The sequence below is a fragment of the Falco biarmicus genome, chromosome 5 (genome assembly GCF_023638135.1).
Source record: "Falco biarmicus isolate bFalBia1 chromosome 5, bFalBia1.pri, whole genome shotgun sequence".
NCBI lineage: Eukaryota > Metazoa > Chordata > Aves > Falconiformes > Falconidae > Falco > Falco biarmicus.
Window position 1 is genome coordinate 28,589,625 of NC_079292.1, and position 12,751 is coordinate 28,602,375.

The 12,751-nt window shown below is 42.7% G+C and overlaps 1 long non-coding RNA gene across 1 annotated transcript; it reads left to right on the forward strand.

Annotated features, from left to right (window-relative positions):
* The first annotated feature begins 401 nt into the window (after nt 1-401).
* Nucleotides 402-11,797, forward strand: LOC130150616 (uncharacterized). Its single transcript, XR_008822297.1, has 2 exons — nt 402-555; nt 8,567-11,797. It is a non-coding gene; the product is annotated as an uncharacterized LOC130150616 (long non-coding RNA).
* The last annotated feature ends 954 nt before the right edge of the window (nt 11,798-12,751 follow it).

The following is a 12,751-nucleotide window of genomic DNA, read 5'->3' on the forward strand; positions in this document are numbered from 1 at the left end:
AAAATGAGGGAAGCAATCCACAAACAAAAGTGATGAGGTTTTGCTAATGAGGGAAGCAGCTCATCATTCTTTTAAAAAACAACTTCTGATGATTTTCTCCAAGTTGATTATCCCACATAGCTATTTTTCACCTTGACACAATGAAATTTCATGGTAGTGTTGAGGGTCTAGTTGTCTGGGGTGGTTTTCAAGTACCCCTGAAATTGTGAGATGTAGATGAAATATAGAAGACTATATGAAAAATTTGTTTGTAGAAGGTTGTGATGATTGTTAAAAGCATAAGGTATGAAATGTTAAAAGAAAAAAGAAAAAAAGGGGGAATTGTAGAGGAATGAAGCTGGGTTAATTAGCATTGATAATATACAGCTGTGGGCTGGCTTCAGGGGCAGCAGGTTGGCTGATATAGATAAGGTGCAGGTGTGACTGTTCTGGTAAGGGGTTGGGCAGCCAGTGAAGAGAGAGGAGGAAGAAGCAAAGAGAAGAGAGAGAACACATGCTCTGGATGAGGAGGGACTAGGAGAAGGCAGCAGAGGGACTGGCATGAAGAGTATGATGGTGTGTGATGGTAAAAGACCTTGTTGCAGCCGGCTAGTTTAGAGAGTGCTGTGACAGTGAGACTCAGATTTCAGGTGAAAAAGATATATCTGACTTCGGGGTGGCAAAGCAGCACTGTAAAATGTGGCATGGGTGAAACCAGATGGCAAATACAGATGGGCTGAAACATTTTCCTCCTTTTTAAACTGATGTCATTATTTTGTCAATCTCTTGAGTTTTCTTAGCCCAACTCAGGGTTTTTTTTTTTTCTTTTGAATTGGCCATTTCAGTCCAACAAGCACTGGCATTGATAACAAAACAGCTGAGTTTGAACTCTACAGTTGAGCCTCTCTGTTTTTGTCCTTGAAAAAGATAAGGAATTGGGAAAAGCTACGTAAATGCAAATTAAATTAACAAACTCAAAGCTAGTCATCGTTCACAAGCCTGGTCATGATACCTGGGGGAAGCCAGCTGAGATGTTTTCTGCGGTATGGTTCTGGAGTAGGAAAAGCTGGTTCAACAAAATCAAAAAGTTTTGGCAGTGTGCATTGCTTTGAGGATGATTTCAAACACACCATGAGTGTGCTTAAAGCCTCAAAAATAATAAGACTTTGCTTTATCAACTCAGCTGGGTGCCTCAGTTGGAAAGATTTTCTCTGTAGGATCCATACAAATCCTGTGGGAGTCTTCAGAGGGTGATTTGGAGCATCTTAGCTGGGCTTCTGCTCTGAACACAGAAACAAAGAAAATTCAGATGGAATCTGTTCTGTCTGTCATGCCTGGTGGGGTGCTGCACCCCTCTCTGTACTACCTGTACGCAGCTCCCCTTCATTACATGATGCTACACTATTCCCAGCAATAAAGCTCATTCGGTCCCAAAAGAAAGTGCTTTTATAGCACTCTTAAGCTCATGCAAACCATAGACACAGATGGGCCTGGGAGGAATTTGGGGTCCAGCTGTTCTTGCACCCACTGAGCTGCTCTGCTGGTGTTCTGATGGGATGTGACAAATGAGTAAAGTCGCTTACAAATGTTCCTATAACCAAGCCCTAAGGGTTTAATTCCTCACTTCTAATTACCATGTCCCTCCTCACTTTGCATTCAGCTCATTTCTTGCTCTACCACCTTGTCATCAGAGCTGCAAGCAAGGTACTAGTTTAACAAGTTGCTGTGGAACAGCTTAGCCATGACAACTGCCCGTGAACTCTTAAAGAACCAAAACCATTGGGCAATATCACTTAATTTTGCCTAATAGTAGCAGTGCATACTAGATCAAGTTACCACATATTTTCCACAGACTTGAAGCAGGCAGACAGGCTGTAACCACAAATTAGCCAGGGCATGGGAGCTCCCCAAGTACGCTGAGTCCTACGTGGATCTGAACCTTTGGTTTGGTGGCCCTTTCCCAATGAACAGAGAAGAGTAGTTGCATTACATTTGCATTCTTCCTTTAACTGCTGTGAAGTACCCTGCTCCTTGTTAGTCCTGTGCTTTGATATATTTTTCTCAGACTGTGGCATGGGAACTAGGTACCTAAACCCATTTGGGTGTCAACTGTAATACACTTACAGTTGCTGTTGTAAAAGGCTGAGAAAACAAGTCTGAAGCAGATGTGCAAGTAATTTGATCCTTATTTGCATAGTCTATCCACCAAGTTGCCCCCAGTGTAACTCTGATGGCTAGAAGTGCAAATATTTAACTCTGACACAGGTTTTCCTGCTCTAAGGTAACCTCAGAGATGGTTGGTTTTTTTCCTCTGAAGACACATCTTGCTGCATCATTTCATTTTACTGCACTCTTGCTTCCTCTTCTGCTGATAGCTCTCTTCTTGTCATTCCGCTAATGTATTAAAGATCTAAAATACATGAGGCTCAAGGTCATATAATGATCTGGTGTCAAAGCTGGGATCAGGAATGCCGGAGAGCTGAGTGCCCCTTGCTCTGGAAGGCAGAGTTGGCTTCAGGCACAGTAGTCTGTGGCTCTCCATGGAGCATTTGCTCCTTCTCTTGAGGCTTTAGGAGAAGCAACAGCAATCTGCTCCCTGCTTGCACCTTTCCTAACTCTCCTGTAGATCAGGACCACTGGGGAGGCTGAGCAAACACAAGCAGCCCCATAAGGCACCATGCAATGAGGTGTGCTGCATGCAGGTCTGTTTAAATGTCCTGTGGAAAAGCAAATTCCCCATCCCTGTTCCAGTAATACATTTCACTGTGTGTTTTTGTCCAGCTCCACTCAGGAAACCAGCCAGGGCTGGCCCCACCACAGACATGTCACACTGATACATAAAGCAGTATGAGTTAGCAGGTATGAGGAGGTCCTACCATGTCCTAGCGGTTTCCCTCCATGCAACCCGCATTTTAACACCCTCCCTCCTTGTGCACCAAGGCTGAATGCTGCCTGAACTTACAACTGGGAGACACTTCCCTAAAATTCACCAACAATAGCCAAAATTTAATCTAAATCCACAGAATCCCTTCCTAGGAGGAACCATGTATGTTATAAAGGGAGCTGCAACGGAATTACGTATCTCTAGCAAGGTAGCTCTTGAGCAAATGGTTTTGTGGTAAGTTATGGCCAAAACAATTATTAGAGATAATGAAGGGATCCAAAAGGGACATCGGAGTTTGCTGTATGTCAAAACCTGTGAGTCCTTCAACAGATCCTTTTAGATTTCTGTTGACTTGCAGAGGAGGGCAGCCCTCTATGGAAAGCCATTTCCATAAAAACATTCCCTCTGCACTTCAAGTCCCTCTCACTGCTTGGGTTTATTCCAATCTTCGTTTTAAAAGCACATGTACTGGAGAAGTAAAAAGTCTTTTACATCAGCAACCGTTCCTGCTTCTTATATGCAAGGTCAGCTGCATCGCCCTGAATCACTGAGTGCTGCTCTGCTTCAGTGTGAGTTGGGGGTTTATTTATATATGTGTGGTTAATCAAACTTCCTCTTCTGTTCTTGGTAAAACCAGCAAGTCTGGTGTTGGATGTTAGCAACAAAGCTATTTCTAGGGGCTGGGCACTGACACCAACACATCTGTGTGTCAAAAACAGAAACCGCTTTCCTATTTGATAGAAGAAAACCAAGTTAATGGAAAAATACGCCTGACGGAAAGCTAATGACTCTCTGTACCCATAGAAGTGCACTTTGGAGCCAACCCAAAATGAACACCCAAAATGAACTTGCCTAGGGCGCAGGATAGGTGTCAGTAAGAGATTGCCACCCACTGGTGCTGCTGAGCATCGCCAGTGTTATTGGCTTCCCGCAAACTTCTGGAAGGCTGGAGCTTTCAGCAAATTAAACTAGCAGATGCCAGTGGGAGCCTGGCAGAGCAGAAATGTGTAGCTCTGCTCACAGTTTGTACCCAAGTTGCACAAGTCTTTGTCGCAGGAGGACGAGGACACATAACTTTACATGGGTTCAAAAAAGCAACAGGAAAAACTTATGGAAAAAAAGGCATTGAGGGCAGTTAAATGTAGACACTGACTCTGGCTTGTAATACTCTGAGCAGCAAGTTACTGGAGGAAAACGAGTACTTGGGGAGGCTGTCTCTATGTAGTACTACAAGGGATTTGTGCTTGACTAGTGATGGAGACAAACTGCTGAGTAAGTACAGCATCTGGGCTGTTCTGGAAAAGTCAGTCTTGCATGATCCTACTTCTCTTCAGGATTAGCTTTGAGAACCTCAAACAATGCAAAAGGGCCTGGGGGTAAACCGTGCCTGTATGCTGAAAGGACCAACATTTTAACCAAGGTATGCTCTTCCACTCACTCCTGACCAGAGCTGCACAAGGGTGGGCATCAGGCCATATAATGGGGCCCTAACCCGGCATCTCTCCTTACAAGTTCACTAGGACCTTGCCCTCCAACACACAGCTCCCCTCCATCCAAAAACCTCTCCTTCAGCAGCAGAGATGGGACTTTCATCTACCATCTCTCTGCCTTCCCAGTAAATGAAGTGTCACAAACACCTCCCCTGGTGACCGTTTCTGCCTTTGTCTTGTGTTATGAATATGTCCCTTTGCCTGACGTGATTCCACATCCTCCCCTTGCCTAAGGTCCAAGGTAATTCTTCTGGCCATCAGCTGCTCAGCCTCCACTTCTGTTCCTCCCTCATTAAGAATGGCATGAAGCCAACAGCACTTGGGCAGCCCACAGAGGTTTCTGTGGACACAAGCACCAAAGAGATGCCATCTTAGATGGCCTCACCCCACTCCAAATGCTTCCCATTTAGTAAGTCCCAAACAGAGACCACAGATGTAATTGTGAAGGTGAGGGTGTATGTGTCTCTACCTGGTCTTGTTCCACGCAACAACTTGATTTTATTGATGGGAGGTATTATTATCTTCCATGAAAAGTTCACACACATGATGGATGCTTTGCCAGGGAAAATTAGATCTTATGTTCACACAATCCTCTGTGGAATACATGCTTCTGTTGCAAAACATTTGTTGCCAGATATTAACGTGGGAGATCTCTTCTGCCAGTGTCATTATCAAACAGCGTGGGGAGAATTTTGCATCCAGAATCCACCTTAATATTGATGTGTTCATACGAACAGATGTCTCCTAGCTTCCTGCACAATGTGTTATCAGATTTGAGATTTTACAGCCTCATCCTTAATTAGAAGCATATTATTTGTCAGTACAAAAAGTCTCTTTTGGAGGTGTAAAACCCTGCAACACAGGGATCTTGACCTGCCTCCTCCCCAGTGTCACCCACCATCAGCAAGAGACTTCTGTCCAAACATTTTGCACTTCAGAAATGCATTTACCCTTATTTTCAAGGTGAGACTGGGCATTTGGCTGAATCTGAGCTTGCCCAAGATCAGAGAGGAAATCAGCGCACAGCAGAGCAAGAAATTCCAATTCATGACCCCTAAGGCCTAGAATGGCCCTGGAAGTCCCCTGTCGTTGCGTGAAGTCAACAGCAGGTATGGTGTCAATGCTGCAGTGTTGGGACAGTAACAGCAAATTCTTCCTTCTGGGTGAGGCTGCCCCAACTTTATTCTCTTCTTGCTGTGGTACTAGAAAGCTACTCTTTGCTACCTATTCTTTCAGCCCCACAGATATGCTTCTTTGCTTTCTTCCAAGGAACAATCTCTGAAAGAAGACTTGACAATATAAATAGATGGGGGAAAGGGCAGAGGAGAGAGGTGTTTTGCACCAGCTAGTGCTGCAAGGCAGAGAATAGTGTATTTTAGCTCGAGTAAGAAGTTGAGGTTTTTTCCTGTGGTTCCTGGTTGGATTTTCAGAAGCACACAGCTTTGATGTAGGTAGCCCAGGGTAGCTCATGCCCCCAGACTATGACTTCAGTGCCGTGTTCTCCTGCCAATCAGCACTGTCACATCCATGCCCAATTCCCTTCCCACTCTCAGAGATGTTCAGATCCCCATGGATTTCCTAGTGCAGGAACAAGTTATCGCACATCAACAACTCTATAATAACCATTCTGTGAGTTCCTGTTCATCTCACATTATGTCATTCAATTCTGTTTTTCTGTCTTCATCATATGCTTCTGGCTGATGCTGGGAGAGTAATTTCTCATTCCTTGGGTGAATTTGGGAAACCAAGATATTGAATTCTTTTTGCTAACTTGTGTCCCAGTTGAAAAGATTTCAGGGCAGGGAAAACCTTTCCTTGGTGTTTCTACAGCACCTATGAGCCAGTAGCTCTAATGTCATTTAGTGCCTCTAGACATGACCAAAATATAATTTTCAATTCATTTCTATTTCTCTTTAAAAACATGTTTGACACATGGAAATAAAGTAACGCGAAACTTTGAAGAAATGCATCAAGTGGTATGGCAAATTTCTTTTTTGTCCTTGCATATTTCTGTGGGAAGTCCTGCCTGCTTGTAGTGCACTGTTTTGTAAGAAACTGCTTTTAGGTAGAAAGGCTTTCAGATGGACTTGTGTAAAAGAATAAAGGTCTACTTCTCAAACGGATTTCGAGTTCAGGCTTCTCTCCAGTACTCATCTTGTCAAGTTTAAAAATTCCTTTCCATCTAAAATCAAAATAAAACCTTTTGACCTTAAGGAATTTATTTTCTGTTCTAATACATAGCACAACCAAATATAAAGAAAACAAACAAACAAACAAACAAACTTATTTGATAATGAACACCAAAAATATCAAGAGAAGGAATGTGAAAAAATATTCCTAGAGGCATTCTGCAAAATACCTTGACCGAATTCGATATCTGAAACAACTTGGGATTAGCAGAAGTTAACTCACCACTCTGGGTGGTTCTATCTTAATAATCAATATTAACGTGGATTCTGGATGCAACTCTGGGTTGCCATCAGGGAAAGTGAGTCAAACCATTGTGTGTTGTGTCATGATGAGAAGATGATGATATTCCTTGTGGGGACAGCCCAGAGAAAGATTTGTAACCTACAGGAGCAAACCTTGTTTTGAGGGTAAAAATCTCCATTCTGTTTGAAAAGGAGAAAAGCCCAGTATGACCTTCAGCCAGAAAGGAAGCATCCTTGCAGATGTACACCACCATACACCATGACATGCACCTTTTATCACCAGCACGTAAGGACCTGGAGCAAGCTCCAATGAAGCATTTGAGATCTTCAACTAACAACAAGGCGGAATTTATCATCTCCATTAGACTGTGATCCTGCAAAGCTCTCTTCTGCTGGGCTTGCTTAGGCTTGATAAATCCTCTGCTCCTGCTGTGAAGGCTCTTTTGCTTCTCTGTGTCCTTGAAAGTGCTCTAAAGTCCATAAATGTCATCAGGCCACCTAACACATCCTGATAGTGGTGGGGTGTCTGTAAAACAGCCACAAGCTCCCACCTACTTTTAAACTGTGACTGAATGGGGAAGGCATGCAATCCTTGGGTTTTTATTAATCTGAGGCAAATACCTTAAAATTGCCTGTAGAAAGCCAGTAAAGACAGCAGTGGGCAGGCTTATCATTCCTAGAGTACTGTCACATTGCCAAAGATGGTCCTGTAGCTAGCCGCTGCAGCTTTTGCAGGGCTAGTGCCTGGACTTGGCCAGGTAGCACTATGACCTGCATCTCTCCCTGGTCCAGAATGGGCTCAGGTAGCCTAAGAACAGAAATATTTCAGTAATCATTCTCATGGTCATGCCTACCCATCTAAGAAGGGTTGCTTAACGCACACTCAGCTCCCCAGGAATGTGTGTAGATGGCTTTGGGTCGAAGTCCCTGCACTGAGCTTGTGCAATGATGCTTCAGCTGCGAAGGTCTTCTGGACCTTGAACAAGGCTCCTGCTACCTATATCAAGATGCAGATCCAAGAAATGGCTCTGTACGGAGCCAGGTGAGCTGGGAAGAACGTGTAAGGAGGTCTTTAGGCCTCTACCACATGCTGGTGATAAAAGCAGATAACCTGATCCTGGGCTGAGCTGGAAGCAAACCTGTTGCATTCGCATGGCTCTGCCATGAGATAATGAACCAGATAGACCAAGGTGACCTATAGTAGAGCCAGCTTTGTTCTTAGGGTATAGTTTATATACGTATCTCTTGCTGTGATTATCACTGCAATCTAGACTTCATTTCTTCACTGGAAAGTTTCCAAATCCTTGGAAATGCTAAGACATGGTGCTTATATCGGCTGAGTCCTTGGAAGGATGCTGTGTCTTATCTCAAAAGAACATCTAAGATGTGCTGTTTATATGGTTTTCTTTTCTTCTTAATACAAATTGGTTTATTATTCCGTGTCTGTAGCAACTCTAGTAGGCCCTTACAAATGCACTAGCATGTTATAAATAACCTGGAAAGAAAGTTGGGTCCCCTTAGACTTTCAGAATAGGTTTGTTCTTTTGAATAATATTTAGAATGCATTCACATTTCCAAAGTCTTTGCAATTACAAATGAGCTCACAGCTGATGCCAGAAAAGCATCAGATGTTTCAACCTCTTTCTATCTTCTGTTCTTCATGTGGAAGATAGGAGGGTGTGTAGGGACCAGCATCATTCCTCATCATCCTGAAACTAGAGCAAAACAGTAGTTAGCACCTAATGGTTTCTCTGCTGGCCATGTGCTAACTGTCCTTTCAGAAGTGCTGAATGGCTTCACCTCCCACCAAAGTCAAGGCAAGGTGAAGATGCTCAGCCCCTTTGCTGGATCGGCTCCCTGGTTTCCAAGGCAACTGTTCTTCAGCAAGATTTAATGAGAAGGTGAGGAGATCCATGAAGGCCTTTGAACATGCAGAGGAACAGAGAGCTTACAGAAATGACTGTGCTTTTTAGATGAAAAGGACAGGCGAGTGGACTGAACGGACAATAAATTATTTGACATTTTAATGGGTTACCATGATATTGCAGAAAATGACCTGAATAAAGTGGCTCAGTCCCCACAGAGAAAAATAAAATAAAATAAGTATAATGGAAAGAGGAACCATAAAAGGCTTAAATGTGGGTTTATTCAAACTGTCTGAATGAAAGTGAAAGGAGCAAGTTACATCCCTTGCTACAGCCTCTTAACAGCAGTTGATCTCAAAATGAATTAGAAAAAAAATGTATCTGTGATAACCTGACATAGAAAAGCTGGTTGGGTAAGCTCCATAAAACACAGACTTTATATCAGTGCCACAAATAGGAAGCTATTTGCAGGAGATGTTATAGCACAGGCAACAGGTACTTCTTGTTCTAACCTCAAGCAGTGTCATCTGTTACAAGAAAAGTGGAATTGTTGCTTGTACCTGAAGTGTCTCAGATCATGTTTACGCTGTGCCATGCATTTTTGTGCCCTAGAATTTTCCAGGTTTATTCTAACATGAATAGACTTACCTTTTAGCAGCCAGAAAGATTTTGTAAAGACAAAGACCTATCTATCCTCTGTGTGGCACAAAGAGTTAAGCAAATATGGACTTTTGATTCAACAAGAACTGATATTTTAATACTTTTCTCACTGTAATCTAGATATAAAAATGAAAACAGTTCACCTTTTTCATTAGAATAAAGTCTCAACCTTTTCAATTTAGTGTTAGAAAAATTATTTATTTAAAGTCAACATTGACATGGAAGTGGCTCTGTCCACTACGTCTCAAAAAGTCTGAGAAAACTGTGGGAATAATTGATTCTGCAAACTCTTGTTTTGGGGAGATGAAGGGAGGGGGGGCATACTGGTTAACTTATGGGGAAAAAATAATATTTTTTTTTTGATTAATTGAAGAGAGAGATTTCAAGTCAAAACATTTTGTGTGGCTGACGGGGGATTGTTAAAAATTTCCCTAACCCTTTTAAATGAAGTATTGCCAAATCCAGACTTCAAAACAATTATTTTGCAACTGAAAAGGAAGAACATTTGCTTTTGAAAATGCTGAAATGAAATGTTCCCACAGATGCTTGTCTGGAAAAATAAAGAAAGGGAATTTTTGACAGAAACCTGTTCATCGATTCCACCCAGTCACAAATAACTCCAGACCTATTGTCATCTTTCACAACCCCAGAATTAGATGCCAGTGAAATGAAGTGTTCATACAGCTTTAAAATAAAAGCAGAAGCTCGGACCTCATGAGAGAAAGACATGAGAGCATTGTAAGGGCAGCTCTAGCCCCAGCCTGCCCGGAGCAGTGCAGACACAGTGACGGTGATCACCACCAGTTCTGGGGGGAATGGTGAACCTGTGCCACCTTGAAGCCAGCAGCAGACTTACCCAACTATGACTTCCACCCAAGAGCCATGGCCCTGGACAGCTTAAAGCTCTAGGTGCTGTCAGGGGAAATAAGAGCCTGAAAAGCAAAGACGGAGATGAAGAAACAACTTTTCTATTGCTTTGAGTGACTGGTACTACTTACCTCAGGTGGGAGGTCTACTGCACAGTCAGAGAAGGACGGGCACCCAGCATACTTGGGGGCTTATGCAGGCTTCAGTGCTCTGTCTTTCAATTTGTAGGTGAGGCTTTATCTCCTTGTTTTTAATCTGGTATTTCATCTATTTGTGTGGAAGGGTCCTTGTTAAAGAGTCCTGAAGAGAATGTAATGTTTTAATACAGTTGTCGTACGGAGAGAAGTGAGTGAACAATTATCCCTTTTAATACAATGCTGAAGGTCACAATTTTAGCATCTATGAAATGTTTTGGCCTTGTCAGCACTTTTTGTTCATGCACCTTTATGGGTGACTTTAAAACGGTGTTTCCAACCATAAAGTTCTTCCAGTCTTTAATCTTATCGACTGTTTTCTTGAATGTTATAGCCAAGATCACTTGACTAATTCAGCTTACAAAGTACTACTGGGAAAGAGTATTTATGGTAGTCCCAGCAAGGACAACCAAATTAGCTGTAGCAAGCAGCCAGCCCGAAGAAGAAATAAAACGAGGGAGTGAGATAATTTGGAACAAAATGTAAAAGAAGCACAAATCATTTAATAAAGGTTTTCCCTGGAGGAAAGTTTCCAAGCAGCTGAACATCAGGACAGCTGAGGGGAATGAGGTCAATTGTGTTTAGACACAATGTGTACATTTTACTTTTTAAAATGATTGTCATTTGTCAAACTTTATGGGCCAGATTCTTTCCTCAGTTTAACTGATGTTAGAATTTAACTCATTAAAATAAGATTTTGTCTTTAGCAGACAGGAAGGTGGAGAGAAAGATTTATGTCAAGGAAACTGTATAACATCCTCCAAAGTTGAATGATAATGCCTAAGAACTGGGAAATAAAAATGGAGTATAAATACGAAGCAAAATGGACTAGCTGTGTTTTGTCAAAAAGTGTAGCAAACAAACAGCAAGTCTGTAATTCTTTAGTAGGCTCCTGGATTAGATAGCTGTCCTACATATAGGTTCAACCTTACATGCTTTACATTCCTGTCATTGTATTAATAAATTGAAGTCCAGACACACATAATGGAAGCACTGGAGTCCAGATGGACAAGAGGTAACGGGAACAAATATTATCCTCTTAGAATAAAACTGCCTTTTCCTGCCCTACTTCAGATGAAAACCATACAGTCATATCTAAGTTGAAGAGAGAGAACATCTTCACTTGCCACCAGACGTTTGCTCCCCATCTGCAATGGAAAGGGAGCATTTGAAGATGTAGCTCAGTTGAAGATTTACCCCTCAGTGTATCTGGTCATATGTCCAATGCTAACTCAATGCTATGAAGAGTGAAGCACCATAGTTTGATGTGAGCTGAAGATCCACCCTGGAACTTAATGACAGAGAAAAGGAAAGTGTTTGAGTTGCTAAATTTACTTTTCTTCCTAATCACTGGAATCATTTGTTCTCTATGTTGCTTTTGTGTTGTAATAACCTGCTAATAAACTTTGATTCCTCAATTTAAAAACTAGAGCTGAAGAATGTTAATTCCCTCTGAAGCTGAGGTAACACAATCTACAGCAGAAAGCACAGTGCTATGCATGAGACAGCTCTGCTGTAAGATTTTAGCATAATTTCATCCATTCTGTTTTATACCTTCCTCAATTCTCAATTTATACCCTCCTCTAAAATGGGAAAAGGTAAAATTTATTTTTGCATTAAGGCATATAGATTCATAGAATCATAGTACTATGGAATGGTTTGGGTTGGAAGGGACCTTAAAGACATCCAGTTCCAGCCCCCTGCCAGGGGCAGGGACACCTCCCACCAGCCCAGGTTGCTCCCAGCCCCGTCCAGCCTGGCCTTGAGCCCTGCCAGGGATGGGGCACCCACAGCTGCTCTGGGCAGCCTCTGCCAGCGCCTCACCGCCCTCACAGGGAAGAATTTCTTCCTTATATCTAACTTTAACTTGCCTTCTTTCAGGTTAAAGCCCTTCCCCCTTGTCCTATCACTACATGTCCTTGTACAAAGCCCCTCTCCAGGTTTCTTGTCAGCCCCTTCAGGTACTGGAAGGTGCTATAAAGTCTCCCTGGAGCCTTCTCTTCTCCAGGCTGAACAGCCCCAACTCCCTCAGCCCGTCTTCCTAGGAGAGGTGCTCCAGCCCTCTGAGCATCTTCATGGACTAGTTGAATGCAAACCCCATGAGAACAGATTTCACCCTGCACCATGCTGAGCCCCCTCCAAAGGGCTACCTCTATTTGATCACTGGACTGATAGGAGAAAGTGGTATTAAGTGTCCTCCAAATTCTCATTCTCTTCCAGAATGTGCTAGCATAAGATTGAGTGGATGAGACCCTCACTGACTGTCTGTGACCTGCCTAGACATACACTTGTGTCTCATACAGTCTCCCCCTACCTCATCTTGACCTTCAAGAAGGTGCTCTCTGCAAGTTAACCTCTCTTTTGCCTTGGGACCCACATG